Genomic DNA, 15,602 nt, shown 5'->3' with positions numbered 1-15,602 from the left:
AGAGGGAGAGAGAGAGAGAGAGAGTGTGTGTGTGTGTGTGTGTGTGTAAAACACATCCGCAATAAGGGTCAGAGCATGAGAGTGTGTGTGTGTGTAAAACCCATCCCCGGGGGGGGGGAGAGGGAGAGAGAGAGAGTGTGTGTGTGTGTGTGTGTAAAACACATCCGCAATAAGGGTCAGAGCATGAGAGTGTGTGTGTGTAAAACCCACCCCCGGGGGGGGGGGAGAAAGAGAGAGAGAGAGAAAGAGAGAGTGTGTGTGTGTAAAACACATCCGCAATAAGGGTCAGAGCATGAGAGTGTGTGTGTGTAAAACCCGTCCCCGGGGGGGGGGGGCGGGGGAGAGGGAGAGAGAGAGAGTGTGTGTGTGTGTGTGTGTGTGTGTGTGTATAAAACACATCCGCAATAAGGGTCAGAGCATGAGAGTGTGTGTGTGTAAAACCCATCCCCGGGGGGGGGGGGCAGGGGAGAGGGAGAGAGAGAGAGAGAGAGAGTGTGTGTGTGTGTGTGTGTGTGTAAAACACATCCGCAATAAGGGTCAGAGCATGAGAGTGTGTGTGTGTAAAACCAATCCCCGGGGGGGGGGCGGGGGAGAGGGAGAGAGAGAGTGTGTGTGTGTGTGTGTGAGTGTGTGTGTGTAAAACACATCCGCAATAAGGGTCAGAGCATGAGAGTGTGTGTGTGTAAAACCCACCCCCGGGGGGGGGGGAGAAAGAGAGAGAGAGAGAAAGAGAGAGTGTGTGTGTGTAAAACACATCCGCAATAAGGGTCAGAGCATGAGAGTGTGTGTGTGTAAAACCCATCCCCGGGGGGGGGGCGGGGGAGAGGGAGAGAGAGAGAGTGTGTGTGTGTGTGTGTGTGTGTGTGTGTGTAAAACACATCCGCAATAAGGGTCAGAGCATGAGAGTGTGTGTGTGTAAAACCCACCCCCGGGGGGGGGAGAGAAAGAGAGTGTGTGTGTGCGTGTGTGTGTGTAAGTAAAACCCATCCCCAATGAGGGACAGTATGTGTTTGGGATGCACTGCTTTTTAATTTATCTGACAGTACATTATCTATGTACTACGGCGTGACCACAGCACCTCGCCCAAAGCCCACCTGTTTTCGATGTCCGCAATGTTCTCGGGCAGGGGGATATGTGCCGTTTCAGGGAGCAGGAAGGACAGCATTCCGGCCACGACTGTGATGCTGGTGAAGATCAGGTATGGCAAGAAGTCCCAGAACTCATCCAGCAGCATGACTAGTGGAGTCAGGGAGGCTCCCATCCGCCCCATGAATGTGGTGTATCCCAGCCCATTCTGTCTGTGGAGGGAAGAGGACAGACATCAGCACCTCACTCTGTGGGGGAGCGGGAGGGGGAGGGTGGTACCATCCTGCAGTAGACCCTCCCTTCCTGGGAGAAAACATTGCCAGTCTGCACTCCCTCGCTTGCCAGTCTCTTCCTACCCCGGTAAGAAGACCAGACCTGCACAGTTTCCTCAGTGCAATCCAGTCTCTCCTTTTGCATTCTACAAAGGCCAAAACACCATTTGCCTTCCTGAACTGCCAACTGTGCAGCAAATGTCAGTGATTGGTGGTCAAGTGTACTGTGATAGCTCTAAACCACAGCACTTCACAACCTTTCACCATTTACCCCCATCCCACAGTCTCTCCAGCCTGTAGTTTCCAACCCTCCATCCAATGTTTTATGTATCTCCTTCCATGAGGTAGTACTGAGGAACAGAAGGATCTGGGTGTGTAAGTGCTAAGATCTTTGAAGGTGGCAGTCCTGCTGGCTGCGTGGTTCGGGAGCTGCATGGGATACCGGCCTTCATTTAACAGAGGAACAGAGGGTGCAAGTAGATTGCTGGGACAGAGTGTTTCAGTTATTAGGTGAGACTGGATCAGCTGGGGTTATTTTCCTCAGGCTGGAGGAAACTGATAGTGTTGTACAGAATTCTGACAGACTGATAGGGTAGAAAGTGGGAAATCTTTCTCCACAGTAGAGGTGTCCAGAATTAGATTAAGAGGGAAATGATTCAGGGAGGAGTTCACCTTCAGAGAGGTTGGGGGTGGTTGACATCTAGAATGCACTGCCTGAGAGCATGTGGAAGTGGAGACTGTCACAGCATTGTAGAATCTCCAGGCTGGGCAGCAAACAGACTGAGTGCTGGGCATTCGATGGCCTGATAGATAGATAGATGGGTAGATACTTTATTGATCCCAAAGGAAACTGGAGTGTCACAGCACGGAGAGGGTGGCCAAAGGGGCTGTTTCTGTGCTGGATACATAGAATCCTGTTGTTGGAGACATTCTCCAGTGGACAGATGCACATATAAAATTACTGCTAACAGTTTACAGTGGTTTCAATTGGTTTGATTATGTCATATCTGACCATGTCAACAAGGATTAGGGAAGATCAGGAAAAGGAGTTGCCTGCCTCTCATGCCGGTATATCTGGACTTGCAGCTGCCTGATGTGCAGAAGGAGCATTTATGTCTGAGTTAGTGGCACTGTGGTACAGGTAGTCTACTGTGACTGCAGGTGGTGTTGTCATACAGGGAGATCACCATGACCGCAGACAGTGTTGTGGGACAGGTAAGAGCACCATGGCCACTGCAGAAGTGGTCTAACAGAGTCAAGTCTGGGGAGTCTGAGTCTGACTGGAAGAACAGCCAGGAGTTAGGTCATCAGACAGGATGAATGGGATTCCTTGATGTGTGCCCTGCCTCCAGTGATCTAGCCCACAGGGCTGGGGCTGTGATCGCACAGAATACAGAACAGCAAGTGTGGTGTGTTGTAGGACAGCACGTGAACTGTGATCTGGGTTGTCCTGTGTGGGTCATTCTGTGAAGTAGAACAAAATGGTGTGATCCCCCCGCCCCACTCCCTCACTGAGCTTCTCTGCGCTTCCTGACTTTCAGTGTCATGCTTACCATCCTTACCGAATTGGTGTTGGGTAGAGTTCGGTGGTGAAGAGGAGAGTGGTGGTGAACGCTGCCTCAGCACAGCCCTTGGCGATAATCGCCACCAACAGCTGAGGGATGGGCAGACCTGGAAGGTGCAATAGAGTCAGCGAGGGAGACAGAAGGGGAGATGAAGGCAGTGGGCCAGGGAGACAAACAGATGTGGAGAGGGGATAAGGCAGGGAAACAGGGAGATAAGGTGGGGAGATGGATAGGGAAAAGGGCCAGACTAGACATCACTCAGCTTTGTCCAATGCCTACATCACTTTACCTGTTTCTATATATTCCTTTTGGCCTAGTCACCACCCTCCCCGCGTGCCCATCTACCATTCTCCCCACATGCCCAGTCACCGCCCTCCACGCGTGCCCGGTCACCACCCTCCCCGCGTGCCCGGTCGCCGCCCTCCCCGCGTGCCTGGTCGCGATCCTCCCTGCGTGCCCATCTACCGCCCTCCCCGCGTGCCCAGTCACGTAATCCCCACGTGCCCAGTCGCCGCCCTTCCTGCTTGCCCAGTCGCCGCCCTCCCCGCGTGCCCAGTCGCCGCCCTCCCCGCGTGCCCACCTACCGCCCTCCCCGCACTTACTGCTGCCTCCTCCACATAGTTCTGAGGAGGGAATACTGACTTAACGTGTGGACCAGTTTCTTTCTCCACAGACGCTGCCTGACTGCCCAGGGCTGGTTTTGGTTCAGGCCCCAACACCTGCAGCTAATCAGGTTCAGTGGACAGATCGGGACTGGGGGGGAGGAGGGGGGAACTGGACCAAGTGTGGACAGGAGTGAGAGACAGAGGGAGAGGGGTGCGAGACGGAGGGAGTGAGAGACAGAGGGAGGGGAGTGCGAGACGGAGGGAGTGAGAGACAGAGGGAGAGGGGTGCGAGACGGAGGGATAGGAGTGAGAGACGGAGGGAAAGGAGTGAGAGAGAGAGGAGTGAGAGAGAGAGAGGAGTGAGAGACGGAGAGAGAGGAGTGAGAGACAGAGGGAGAGGAGTGAGAGACGAAGGAAGAGGTGAGACGGAGGGAGAGGAGAGACGGAGGGAGGGGAGTGAGAGACGGAGGAAGAGGTGAGACGGAGGGAGAGGAGAGACGGAGGGAGGGGAGTGAGAGACGGAGGAAGAGGTGAGACGGAGGGAGAGGAGAGACGGAGGGAGGGGAGTGAGAGACAGGGAGAGGAGTGAGAGACGGAGGGAGAGGAGTGAGAGATGGAGGGATAGGAGTGAGAGACGGAGGGAAAGGAGTGAGAGAGAGGAGTGAGAGAGAGAGAGAGGAGTGAGAGACGGAGAGAGAGGAGTGAGAGACAGAGGGAGAGGAGTGAGAGAGAGGAGTGAGAGAGAGAGAGGAGTGAGAGACGGAGAGAGAGGAGTGAGAGACAGAGGGAGAGGAGTGAGAGACGGAGGAAGAGGAGTGAGAGACGGAGGGAGAGGAGTGAGAGACGGAGGGATAGGAGTGAGAGAGAGGAGTGAGAGACGGAGAGAGAGGAGTGAGAGACAGAAGAAGAGGTGAGATAGAAGAAGAGGTGAGATGGAGGGAGAGGAGAGACGGAGGGAGGGGAGTGCGAGACGGAGGGAGAGGGGTGCGAGACGGAGGGAGAGGGGTGCGAGACGGAGGGAGAGGAGTGAGAGACGGAGGGATAGGAGTGAGAGACGGAGGGATAGGAGTGAGAGACAGAGGAAGAGGAGTGAGAGACAGAGGGAGAGGAGTGAGAGACAGAGGGAGAGGAGTGAGAGATAGAGGGAGAGGAGTGAGAGATAGAGGGAGAGGAGCGAGAGACGGAGGGAGAGGAATGAGAGATAGAGAGAGAGAAGTGAGAGATAGAGAGAAGTGAGAGATAGAGGGAGAGGAGTGAGAGATGGAGGGAGAGGGGTGCGAGACGGAGGGAGAGGAGTGAGAGATAGAGAGAGAGGAGTGAGAGAGGGAGGGAGAGAAGTGAGAGAGGGAGGGAGAGGAGTGAGAGAGGGAGGGAAGGTCAGAGACTGAAGAGGGAAAGGAAGGATGCAGAAAGAGGAGTGAGGGAGGGAGAGAGGGTTGGGAAAAGAGCAGTGGGGTGAGAAAGGGGTGAGAGAAAGGAGTAAGGGAGAGAAGGCATGAAGGGGGAGGTAAAGAGTGGGAGGGTTTTGAAGAGGTTGAAGAGCAGGAGGGAGAGAAAGTGAGGGAGGGTGACGGGGAGGGAGAGGAGTTGTTTGGGGGAAGGAGAGAGTGAGGGAGGGTGACAGAGGGGGAGAGCAAGGCATTGTATGGGGGAGGGAGTGAAACAGGGATAGAGTGGACAGGTCATGCAGTGAGGGGGGAATGAAGTGGGAATACCGAGTCTGAGGGGAGCACGTTGGTGGCTGTGAGCGGGGTCTGAGAGAGGAGAAGTGGACCCTGCGGGTGGGGGAAGGGTGCGGGACCCTGAGGAAGGGATACTTTGAGAGCGGAGTGGGGGATTGAGAGAGTCTGCAGGGAGCAGATTGGAAGGAGAGTGGGAGATTGGGAGAGTGGGGGTTCCCTGCCGGGAGCCCAAGCTGGAGCTGAGGCTGGAGGTGGTTTGAGGAGCCCAGTTCCCATCTGACACTGTGGGGTGGTGGGTCGAACCAGAGAAATGAAGACATGGGGTTTACGTGCTACAACACAGAAGGAGGCCATTCACCCCACCAGGTGTATACCGGCTCCCAGGGAACAATCCTACTCTCTGATTTCCTACACCTCCTTCCCTCCCTCGTGCCCACCACTCCTGCTGGATCCTAACAGCCAATTCTTTGTCCCAGATCTCCTGATAGAGGAAGGTGACTGATCAGGCTGTTGGGTGGGTCCCGACCCGCCCTTACCTTTGAGAAGGAGATGTCTCAGAGTCATCAGCAGCCCGGTCAGCAGGAGGAACCCACCCTGGGCTCGACGCCGTCCCACCGTGTCCAGCAGCAGGTAGGCCAGCAGCTTGCCCGGCACCTCGATGGCCCCGCAGATGAAGTGTGTCAGGTACATGTCGAGTCCAAAGCCTCCCACTGAGTAACTGATGGAATAGTAGGAGAAGGCAGCTCCGAGCCTACGCTTAGTGAGACAAGCAGGGTAACAAGCAGACCACCTTCCCCATCTTGTCACCAAGTTCCTATACCCCACAGCCTGTACACCTCTCCCCAGTTTTGGTAATTTCTCTGTCCCCTATATCTCTGCCTGTCTCTGTAATATCCTCTGGCCTCTACAGCCCTCCCTTTGTCAGTAACCCTCTCCAGCCCTTTCACCCACTCAATAACCCTCTCCGACCCCTTCACCCACTCAATAACCCTCTCCAGCCCTTTCACCCACTCAATAACCCTCTCCAGCCCTTTCACCCACTCAATAACCCTCTCCAGCCCTTTCACCCACTCAATAACCCTCTCCAGCCCTTTCACCCACTCAATAACCCTCTCCAGCCCTTTCACCCCACTCAATAACCCTCTCCAACCCTTTCACCCCACTCAATAACCCTCTCCAGCCCTTTCACCCACTCAATAACCCTCTCCAGCCCTTTCACCCCACTCAATAACCCTCTCCAGCCCTTTCACCCCACTCAATAACCCTCTCCGACCCCTTCACCCCACTCAATAACCCTCTCCAGCCCTTTCACCCACTCAATAACCCTCTCCAGCCCTTTCACCCACTCAATAACCCTCTCCAGCCCTTTCACCCCACTCAATAACCCTCTCCAGCCCTTTCACCCCACTCAATAACCCTCTCCAGCCCTTTCACCCACTCAATAACCCTCTCCAGCCCTTTCACCCACTCAATAACCCTCTCCAGCCCTTTCACCCACTCAATAACCCTCTCCAGCCCTTTCACCCACTCAATAACCCTCTCCAGCCCTTTCACCCACTCAATAACCCTCTCCAGCCCTTTCACCCACTCAATAACCCTCTCCAACCCCTTCACCCCACTCAATAACCCTCTCCAACCCCTTCACCCCACTCAATAACCCTCTCCAGCCCTTTCACCCCACTCAATAACCCTCTCCAACCCCTTCACCCCTCATCAATAACCCTCTCCAGCCCTTTCACCCCACTCAATAACCCTCTCCGACCCCTTCACCCACTCAATAACCCTCTCCAGCCCTTTCACCCACTCAATAACCCTCTCCAACCCCTTCACCCCACTCAATAACCCTCTCCAGCCCTTTCACCCCACTCAATAACCCTCTCCAGCCCTTTCACCCACTCAATAACCCTCTCCAGCCCTTTCACCCACTCAATAACCCTCTCCAGCCCTTTCACCCCACTCAATAACCCTCTCCAGCCCTTTCACCCACTCAATAACCCTCTCCAGCCCTTTCACCCACTCAATAACCCTCTCCGACCCCTTCACCCACTCAATAACCCTCTCCAGCCCTTTCACCCACTCAATAACCCTCTCCAGCCCTTTCACCCACTCAATAACCCTCTCCAGCCCTTTCACCCACTCAATAACCCTCTCCAGCCCTTTCACCCACTCAATAACCCTCTCCAGCCCTTTCACCCACTCAATAACCCTCTCCAGCCCTTTCACCCACTCAATAACCCTCTCCAGCCCTTTCACCCACTCAATAACCCTCTCCAGCCCTTCACCCACTCAATAACCCTCTCCAGCCCTTTCACCCACTCAATAACCCTCTCCAGCCCTTTCACCCACTCAATAACCCTCTCCGACCCCTTCACCCCACTCAATAACCCTCTCCAGCCCTTTCACCCACTCAATAACCCTCTCCAGCCCTTTCACCCACTCAATAACCCTCTCCAGCCCTTTCACCCCACTCAATAACCCTCTCCAGCCCTTTCACCCACTCAATAACCCTCTCCAGCCCCTTCACCCCACTCAATAACCCTCTCCAGCCCTTTCACCCACTCATCAATAACCCTCTCCGACCCCTTCACCCACTCAATAACCCTCTCCAGCCCTTTCACCCACTCATCAATAACCCTCTCCAGCCCTTTCACCCCACTCAATAACCCTCTCCAACCCCTTCACCCCACTCAATAACCCTCTCCGACCCCTTCACCCCACTCAATAACCCTCTCCGACCCCTTCACCCCACTCAATAACCCTCTCCGACCCCTTCACCCCACTCAATAACCCTCTCCGACCCCTTCACCCACTCAATAACCCTCTCCACCCTTCACCCACTCAATAACCCTCTCCAACCCACTCAATAACCCTCTCCACCCTTTCACCCCTTCCACCCACTCAATAACCCTCTCCACCCCTTCACCCACTCAATAACCCTCTCCACCCCTTCACCCCACTCAATAACCCTCTCCAGCCCTTTCACCCACTCAATAACCCTCTCCAACCCCTTCACCCCACTCAATAACCCTCTCCGACCCCTTCACCCCACTCAATAACCCTCTCCAACCCCTTCACCCCACTCAATAACCCTCTCCGACCCCTTCACCCCACTCAATAACCCTCTCCGACCCCTTCACCCACTCAATAACCCTCTCCGACCCCTTCACCCCACTCAATAACCCTCTCCAACCCCTTCACCCCACTCAATAACCCTCTCCAGCCCTTTCACCCACTCAATAACCCTCTCCAGCCCCTTCACCCCACTCAATAACCCTCTCCGACCCCTTCACCCCACTCATCAATAACCCTCTCCGACCCCTTCACCCCACTCAATAACCCTCTCCAACCCCTTCACCCACTCAATAACCCTCTCCAGCCCTTTCACCCACTCAATAACCCTCTCCAGCCCTTTCACCCACTCAATAACCCTCTCCAGCCCTTTCACCCACTCAATAACCCTCTCCAACCCTTTCACCCACTCAATAACCCTCTCCGACCCCTTCACCCCACTCAATAACCCTCTCCAACCCCTTCACCCCACTCAATAACCCTCTCCAGCCCTTTCACCCACTCAATAACCCTCTCCGACCCCTTCACCCCACTCAATAACCCTCTCCAGCCCTTTCACCCACTCAATAACCCTCTCCGACCCCTTCACCCCACTCAATAACCCTCTCCGACCCCTTCACCCCACTCAATAACCCTCTCCGACCCCTTCACCCCACTCAATAACCCTCTCCAGCCCTTTCACCCACTCAATAACCCTCTCCAGCCCTTTCACCCCACTCAATAACCCTCTCCAGCCCTTTCACCCACTCAATAACCCTCTCCGACCCCTTCACCCACTCAATAACCCTCTCCGACCCCTTCACCCCACTCAATAACCCTCTCCAGCCCTTTCACCCACTCAATAACCCTCTCCAGCCCTTTCACCCACTCAATAACCCTCTCCAGCCCTTTCACCCACTCAATAACCCTCTCCGACCCCTTCACCCCACTCAATAACCCTCTCCAGCCCTTTCACCCACTCAATAACCCTCTCCGACCCCTTCACCCACTCAATAACCCTCTCCGACCCCTTCACCCCACTCAATAACCCTCTCCGACCCCTTCACCCACTCAATAACCCTCTCCGACCCCTTCACCCCACTCAATAACCCTCTCCAGCCCTTTCACCCACTCAATAACCCTCTCCAGCCCTTTCACCCACTCAATAACCCTCTCCGACCCCTTCACCCCACTCAATAACCCTCTCCAGCCCTTTCACCCACTCAATAACCCTCTCCAGCCCTTCACCCCACTCAATAACCCTCTCCAACCCCTTCACCCCACTCAATAACCCTCTCCAGCCCTTTCACCCACTCAATAACCCTCTCCAACCCCTTCACCCCACTCAATAACCCTCTCCGACCCCTTCACCCCACTCAATAACCCTCTCCAGCCCTTTCACCCCACTCAATAACCCTCTCCAACCCCTTCACCCCACTCAATAACCCTCTCCAGCCCCTTCACCCCACTCAATAACCCTCTCCAACCCCTTCACCCCACTCATCAATAACCCCCTCCGACCCCTTCACCCCACTCAAATAACCCTCTCCGACCCCTTCACCCCACTCATCAATAACCCTCTCCGACCCCTTCACCCCACTCATCAATAACCCTCTCCAGCCCTTTCACCCACTCAATAACCCTCTCCGACCCCTTCACCCCACTCAATAACCCTCTCCAGCCCCTTCACCCCACTCAATAACCCTCTCCGACCCCTTCACCCCACTCAATAACCCTCTCCGACCCCTTCACCCCACTCAATAACCCTCTCCACCCCTTCACCCCACTCAATAACCCTCTCCACCCCTTCACCCCACTCAATAACCCTCTCCAGCCCCTTCACCCCACTCTCAATAACCCTCTCCAGCCCTTTCACCCACTCAATAACCCTCTCCGACCCCTTCACCCCACTCAATAACCCTCTCCAGCCCTTCACCCCACTCAATAACCCTCTCCGACCCCTTCACCCCACTCAATAACCCTCTCCAACCCCTTCACCCCACTCATCAATAACCCTCTCCAGCCCTTTCACCCCACTCAATAACCCTCTCCGACCCCTTCACCCCACTCAATAACCCTCTCCAGCCCTTTCACCCACTCAATAACCCTCTCCAGCCCTTTCACCCACTCAATAACCCTCTCCAGCCCTTTCACCCACTCAATAACCCTCTCCAGCCCTTTCACCCACTCAATAACCCTCTCCAGCCCTTTCACCCACTCAATAACCCTCTCCGACCCCTTCACCCACTCAATAACCCTCTCCAGCCCTTTCACCCACTCAATAACCCTCTCCAGCCCTTTCACCCACTCAATAACCCTCTCCAGCCCTTTCACCCACTCAATAACCCTCTCCAGCCCTTTCACCCACTCAATAACCCTCTCCAGCCCTTTCACCCACTCAATAACCCTCTCCAACCCCTTCACCCCACTCAATAACCCTCTCCAACCCCTTCACCCCACTCAATAACCCTCTCCGACCCCTTCACCCACTCAATAACCCTCTCCGACCCCTTCACCCCACTCAATAACCCTCTCCGACCCCTTCACCCCACTCATCAATAACCCCCTCCGACCCCTTCACCCACTCAATAACCCTCTCCGACCCCTTCACCCCACTCATCAATAACCCTCTCCGACCCCTTCACCCCACTCATCAATAACCCTCTCCGACCCCTTCACCCCACTCAATAACCCTCTCCGACCCCTTCACCCCACTCATCAATAACCCTCTCCACCCCTTCACCCCACTCAATAACCCTCTCCAGCCCTTTCACCCCACTCAATAACCCTCTCCAGCCCTTTCACCCACTCAATAACCCTCTCCGACCCCTTCACCCCACTCAATAACCCTCTCCGACCCCTTCACCCCACTCATCAATAACCCTCTCCGACCCCTTCACCCCACTCAATAACCCTCTCCGACCCCTTCACCCCACTCATCAATAACCCCTATGACCCCTTCACCCCACTCATCAATAACCCTCTCCGACCCCTTCACCCCACTCATCAATAACCCTCTCCAGCCCTTTCACCCACTCAATAACCCTCTCCAACCCCTTCACCCCACTCATCAATAACCCTCTCCGACCCCTTCACCCCACTCAATAACCCTCTCCGACCCCTTCACCCCACTCATCAATAACCCTCTACGACCCCTTCACCCCACTCAATAACCCTCTCCGACCCCTTCACCCCACTCATCAATAACCCTCTCCGACCCCTTCACCCCACTCAATAACCCTCTCCGACCCCTTCACCCCACTCATCAATAACCCCCTCCGACCCCTTCACCACACCCATCAATAACTCCCTCCGACCCCTTCACCCCACTCATCAATAACCCTCTCCAACCCCTTCACCCCACTCATCAATAACCCTCTCCAACCCCTTCACCCCACTCATCAATAACCCCCACTGACCCCTTCACCCCACTCAATAACCCCCTCCGACCCCTTCACCCCACTCAATAACCCCCACCGACCCCTTCACCCCACTCAATAACCCCCTCCAACCCCTTCACCCCACTCAATAACCCTCTCCGACCCCTTCACCCCACTCAATAACCCTCTCCGACCCCTTCACCCCACTCATCAATAACCCTCTCCAACCCCTTCACCCCACTCATCAATAACCCTCTCCAACCCCTTCACCCCACTCAATAACCCTCTCCGACCCCTTCACCCCACTCAATAACCCTCTCCAACCCCTTCACCCCACTCATCAATAACCCTCTCCGACCCCTTCACCCCACTCAATAACCCTCTCCGACCCCTTCACCCCACTCATCAATAACCCTCTCCGACCCCTTCACCCCACTCAATAACCCTCTCCAGCCCTTTCACCCACTCAATAACCCTCTCCGACCCCTTCACCCCACTCAATAACCCTCTCCAGCCCTTTCACCCACTCAATAACCCTCTCCAACCCCTTCACCCCACTCATCAATAACCCTCTCCGACCCCTTCACCCCACTCAATAACCCTCTCCGACCCCTTCACCCCACTCATCAATAACCCTCTCCACCCCTTCACCCACTCAATAACCCTCTCCGACCCCTTCACCCCACTCATCAATAACCCTCTCCGACCCCTTCACCCCACTCAATAACCCTCTCCAACCCCTTCACCCCACTCATCAATAACCCTCTCCGACCCCTTCACCCCACTCAATAACCCTCTCCGACCCCTTCACCCACTCATCAATAACCCCCTCCGACCCCTTCACCCCACTCAATAACCCTCTCCGACCCCTTCACCCCACTCATCAATAACCCCTATGACCCCTTCACCACACCCATCAATAACCCTCTCCAACCCCTTCACCCCACTCATCAATAACCCCCTCCGACCCCTTCACCCCACTCATCAATAACCCCCTCCGACCCCTTCACCCCACTCAATAACCCTCTCCGACCCCTTCACCCCACTCATCAATAACCCCTATGACCCCTTCACCACACCCATCAATAACCCCCTCCGACCCCTTCACCCCACTCATCAATAACCCCCACCGACCCCTTCACCCCACTCAATAACCCTCTCCGACCCCTTCACCCCACTCATCAATAACCCTCTCCGACCCCTTCACCCCACTCAATAACCCTCTCCGACCCCTTCACCCCACTCAATAACCCTCTCCAACCCCTTCACCCCACTCAATAACCCTCTCCAGCCCTTTCACCCACTCAATAACCCTCTCCAACCCCTTCACCCCACTCATCAATAACCCTCTCCGACCCCTTCACCCCACTCAATAACCCTCTCCAACCCCTTCACCCCACTCATCAATAACCCTCTATGACCCCTTCACCACACCCATCAATAACCCCCTCCGACCCCTTCACCCCACTCATCAATAACCCTCTCCGACCCCTTCACCCCACTCAATAACCCTCTCCGACCCCTTCACCCCACTCATCAATAACCCTCTCCGACCCCTTCACCCCACTCAATAACCCTCTCCGACCCCTTCACCCCACTCATCAATAACCCTCTCCGACCCCTTCACCCCACTCATCAATAACCCCCTCCGACCCCTTCACCCCACTCAATAACCCTCTCCGACCCCTTCACCCCACTCATCAATAACCCCTATGACCCCTTCACCACACCCATCAATAACCCCCTCCGACCCCTTCACCCCACTCATCAATAACCCCCTCCGACCCCTTCACCCCACTCAATAACCCTCTCCGACCCCTTCACCCCACTCATCAATAACCCTCTCCGACCCCTTCACCCCACTCAATAACCCTCTCCGACCCCTTCACCCCACTCATCAATAACCCTATGACCCCTTCACCACACCCATCAATAACCCCCTCCGACCCCTTCACCCCACTCATCAATAACCCCCTCCGACCCCTTCACCCCACTCAATAACCCTCTCCGACCCCTTCACCCCACTCATCAATAACCCCTATGACCCCTTCACCACACCCATCAATAACCCTCTCCGACCCCTTCACCCCACTCATCAATAACCCCCTCCGACCCCTTCACCCCACTCATCAATAACCCCCTCCGACCCCTTCACCCCACTCATCAATAACCCCCTCCGACCCCTTCACCCCACTCAATAACCCTCTCCGACCCCTTCACCCCACTCATCAATAACCCCTATGACCCCTTCACCACACTCATCAATAACCCTCTCCGACCCCTTCACCCCACTCATCAATAACCCCCTCCGACCCCTTCACCCCACTCAATAACCCTCTCCAACCCCTTCACCCCACTCATCAATAACCCCCTCCGACCCCTTCACCACACCCATCAATAACCCCCTCCGACCCCTTCACCCCACTCAATAACCCTCTCCGACCCCTTCACCCCACTCATCAATAACCCCTATGACCCCTTCACCACACCCATCAATAACCCCCTCCGACCCCTTCACCCCACTCATCAATAACCCCCTCCGACCCCTTCACCCCACTCAATAACCCTCTCCAACCCCTTCACCCCACTCATCAATAACCCCCTCCGACCCCTTCACCACACCCATCAATAACCCCCTCCGACCCCTTCACCCCACTCAATAACCCTCTCCAACCCCTTCACCCCACTCATCAATAACCCCCTCCGACCCCTTCACCCCACTCAATAACCCTCTCCGACCCCTTCACCCCACTCATCAATAACCCCTATGACCCCTTCACCACACCCATCAATAACCCCCTCCGACCCCTTCACCCCACTCATCAATAACCCCCACCGACCCCTTCACCCCACTCAAAAACCCTCTCCGACCCCTTCACCCCACTCATCAATAACCCTCTCCGACCCCTTCACCCCACTCATCAATAACCCCCACCGACCCCTTCACCCCACTCAATAACCCTCTCCGACCCCTTCACCCCACTCAATAACCCTCTCCAACCCCTTCACCCCACTCATCAATAACCCCCTCCGACCCCTTCACCCCACTCAATAACCCTCTCCGACCCCTTCACCCCACTCATCAATAACCCCCTCCGACCCCTTCACCCCACTCAATAACCCTCTCCGACCCCTTCACCCCACTCATCAATAACCCTCTCCGACCCCTTCACCCCACTCATCAATAACCCCCACTGACCCCTTCACCCCACTCAATAACCCCCTACGACCCCTTCACCCCACTCAATAACCCTCTCCGACCCCTTCACCCCACTCATCAATAACCCTCTCCGACCCCTTCACCCCACTCATCAATAACCCCCTCCGACCCCTTCACCCCACTCAATAACCCTCTCCGACCCCTTCACCCCACTCATCAATAACCCCCTCCGACCCCTTCACCCCACTCAATAACCCTCTCCGACCCCTTCACCCCACTCATCAATAACCCCTATGACCCCTTCACCACACCCATCAATAACCCCCTCCGACCCCTTCACCCCACTCATCAATAACCCCCACCGACCCCTTCACCCCACTCAATAACCCTCTCCGACCCCTTCACCCCACTCATCAATAACCCTCTCCGACCCCTTCATCCCACTCATCAATAACCCCCACTGACCCCTTCACCCCACTCAATAACCCTCTCCGACCCCTTCACCCCACTCAATAACCCTCTCCAACCCCTTCACCCCACTCATCAATAACCCTCTCCGACCCCTTCACCCCACTCATCAATAACCCCCACCGACCCCTTCACCCCACTCAATAACCCCCTACGACCCCTTCACCCCACTCAATAACCCTCTCCGACCCCTTCACCCCACTCATCAATAACCCCCACCGACCCCTTCACCCCACTCAATAACCCTCTCCGACCCCTTCACCCCACTCATCAATAACCCTCTCCGACCCCTTCACCCCACTCATCAATAACCCCCACTGACCCCTTCACCCCACT

This window comes from Mobula hypostoma, chromosome 2 (assembly GCF_963921235.1).
Source record: "Mobula hypostoma chromosome 2, sMobHyp1.1, whole genome shotgun sequence".
Taxonomy (NCBI): Eukaryota; Metazoa; Chordata; class Chondrichthyes; order Myliobatiformes; family Myliobatidae; genus Mobula; species Mobula hypostoma.
This window is presented reverse-complemented; position numbering follows the sequence as displayed.